We start from the raw sequence: 3,750 nt of genomic DNA on the forward strand, positions 1-3,750 counted from the left end.
GGAGGATCTCGGGTAGGGGGTCCCGATCTGTGTGTCTTAGGCTGATGGTAATAGGAAGCGAGGGACACAATGTATACCCAGGTTCGAGCCCTCTTGATGGAGGTAAAACCCTACTTCCTGCTTGATAAATATTGAAGATATGAGTAGTACAAGAGTAGATCTACCACGAGATCATAGAGGCTAAACCCTAGGAGCTAGCCTATGATGGTATGATTGTAATTGTGATCGGCCTTCTAAGGACCAACCTCTCCGGTTTATATAGACACCGGAGAGGGCTAGGGTTTACACGGAGTCGGTTACAAGGAAGGAAATATAATATCCGAATCACCAAGCTTGTCTTCCACGCGAAGGAGAGTCCCATCCGGACACGGGTCGGAGTCTTGAGTCTTGTATCTCCACGCTCCAATAGTCTAGACGATGCATATAGTCCGGTTGTCCGGATACCCCCTAATCCATGACTCCCTCAGTAGCCCCTGAACCAGGCTTCAATGACGATGAGTCCGGTGTGCAGTCTTGTCTTCGGCATTGCAAGGCGGGTTCCTTCTCCGAATACTCCAAGGTAATTATCGAACACTCAGACCGTGTCCGGATCTGCAAGATGATCTTCACACACCATTGTAGGGAACATAGCATAAATCCGTTCTGCTGGCAATCTTCGTACGTCGTGCCCTTGCATCGTGGCCTTGTCCAACACGAAACGACGTTTCTTGCCCCACCTCGACTCGCGTTGCGAGGCGGTTTTATCGGCACATCCTGCCAAAGCAGAGATCATGTTCCTCTTTTTACGGGATCTTTCATCAATATGGGCGTGTGTGACCCACGACGACCGTTGGTATGACTCCGTGTACTTTTGGATAAGTCTCAAGCGGTCACGCTGAGGACTCTTGATATTCATCCCCTTTATAAAGGGGTCGAGGCCTATGCCTCTTTTCCACCTCCCTTGCTCCTTCTCGCACCTCGAGTTTGAACACCCAAGACCTAAGCTCCAACACCCCAGATCCTCCAATATGTCCGGATCCAACGCAAAAGGCCGGTGGGTGGCCTCCTCGATCCAAGAGGAGGACATTATGAAGCTTAGGGAGGTCAGATACCTGACCGCCAATATCCAGCACAGGCTTCCTGCTCCAGGGCAGGTTATCCCTACACCGGAGCCCAATGAGAGCGTTGTGTTTGTCCCTCACTTCCTTAGAGGCCTGGGCCTCACCCTCGACCCCTTTGTGAGGGGGCTCATGTTCTACTACGGGTTGGATTTTCATGATCTGGCTTCGGACGCTATCCTCCATATCTCGTCGTTCATTATTGTGTGCGAGGCTTTTCTCCACGTCACCCCACATTTCGGCTTAAAGCTCAAGACCTTCAATGTGAAGCCGAAAATGATCGAGGGGCGACATGCGGAGTGCGGAGGTGCCATAATAAGCAGGAACGCCAATGCCCCATGGCCAGAGGGTTCTTTCCCGGAAGTACCGATGTATGGCAACGGAGGTGGCTTTATGTTACGGCTCCCAGAGGCACAAAGTGGGTAGCCGCCCCCGAGTTACGCTCGGGCCCTCCATCATAGTTGGCGTCTTGGACTAACGTAGGACAGAATTGGGGGTCCGCTGGTGATGTACCAATACTACAGAATCGCATCCGGGAGGTTCTTGAGAGGGACATAAATCTTGTCAGCATAATTCAAGTGATGTTAATCCGATGGATGTTGTCGTGCAAACCTCAGCCTCTCCGGATGTGGGAGTTCAATCCGGAGGGTCCGCAGACTATTAAGCACTTCTTCAGCCTGAAGCTCGAAGGGATGTGTAAATTATTCTTCAGACCACAAGTAAAGTGTCCGGACACCACTGAGGATGTGGGCCTAAGCTGCAATCGCCTAGATGCCCAAGTAAGTAACCTTAAAGCCAGACACTTTGTTTATATTCATAACCATTATTCTAAAAAACCCTCCGTGGCCAGGAATGGCTCAACAAGGCGGAGAGAATCAGGTGTCCGGTGCCACTTCCTGAAGGCTCGCCTGGTCCAACCGTTGCCAAGATGCTTGGCCGGGGGCTCAGCAAAATCCCTGCGGGGAAATGCGAGGGAAAGGGCAGCGAAGCCGAATTTCACACACTACGCATCCAAACCGGGGGAATCGTTATCTCCCCTGAGGAGGATAGTCGGGAAGGGCAGGCTAAAGCCTCCTCCCCGCGCGGGAGAAAGAGGGCCGCCTCCGAAGACTTGGAGGCGGAGATTCCCAAGCAAGGGAAGAAGGTATCACCAGGGGGCTCTGCCGCGACGAGCACCCTCACCGCGTCGTGCCCACCGACGGGCCAGCCCTCCACCGAGCTGTAAGTTAATCATTAATTTGAAGGTACAGTGTTTCTCCAAGATCCATAACCAGGACTTTGTCTGTTGCAGTCCGGCTAGCAGCTCTTCTCAACAGAGTTCGTTTTCGGGGGATCTTCCCCCGGAGATGATGGAGAGTGAGACCCCACCCACCTCTCCACCTCATGAAGCGGGTGACACTGAGGTGTCGTCACAAAGGAGTCCGGGTCCACGGAAGCCGAAAGCAAATACGTCAGTCGCCCTGAGCCCGGAGCATTTGGCTCCCACGAGGAGTGATGAGAAGGTTCCGACACAGTTTGATGTCCGGCCGGACGTACTGACAGGTCTTTTGGAGCGAGTCGCGCTCTCGGAGGAGCACCGCTCATTAATGAGCACGGTGCTCACGAAGATTTCATCCACTACAAGCGGTTTGAATGAGGCATTTACGAGTCTGCTCAAAGGCTTTGAGGTATGTAGTGAAAAATGCACTATTTTTTTGTTGTGAGGCACGTGCTAGGTCTGATCCCTATGGATAGTATCCCCTGAGACTCTAGTTGCCCGCCATAGGCGGCAAATGGGGGATCATATAGTAATGGATGCGCTGTACATGTGCGCAGGTATCTAAGGATCCGGCAGCCGACCAGTCTGTTGAAGTTGCCGAACTAAGGAGGCAGATCGGATCTATCGATGCCGATATCATGCTAGTGAACAAGCGGCTGGAAGAGTCACAGGGTATGTGCTCTGCTTCCCTTATTATGTTTGTATAGGAAAATGCGAGAGGGGCATAATATTAATGCAATGTGTTTGTACTGCAGATGGTGCTGCTGCCGTGGAGGCCCTGAGGGCGGAACTTGTTCAGGCCAAGGAACAAGCTCGGGCTAGGAATGCGGCTGCCCTAAAGGTGCCCGAAGAATTGAGAGCCGAACAGGCTGCTCATCGCCAAAGCGAGGAAAAGATAGCCGAAATGGCTGTGGAGTTGAAAAATCCTGCCGACCGGTATGTACTCCTTGAAAGGAGTATAAGGCTAGTTCGGCCAAGCTAGATAAGGCACTGAATGCCACCAACGAGATGCGGACCGAGATCCGGGGTATGCGGGAGGAGCTCCAACAGGCTGACAAAATCGTGGCTGGGGGCTCCTACTTACTGCGGACGAAGTTTTTGGATCCGAAGTATGCTCCCCTGGCTGGACGCTGGAGTCCTACAGATGCATATGCGGATTTGGCGAATAGTACAGCTGACGCTGCCAAGTTCTTCGAGGATCAAGGTGATAAGGAAGTGGAGAAGCTTTTCTGGTCGCAATTCAATGCTCCCACTCGCCCGCTGTCGTTAAATGAGAAGGTGGCTGCTATGGCGGAGCTTCACAGGCTGTTCGGGCTTGCAGTGCGGTCTGTAATAGACCATCTTTGGCCGAAGGGGCCTAAGCCGGACAGTTACTTTGGTTTGGTGCAACAATTC

The sequence above is a fragment of the Triticum dicoccoides genome, chromosome 7B (genome assembly GCF_002162155.2).
Source record: "Triticum dicoccoides isolate Atlit2015 ecotype Zavitan chromosome 7B, WEW_v2.0, whole genome shotgun sequence".
Taxonomy (NCBI): domain Eukaryota; kingdom Viridiplantae; phylum Streptophyta; class Magnoliopsida; order Poales; family Poaceae; genus Triticum; species Triticum dicoccoides.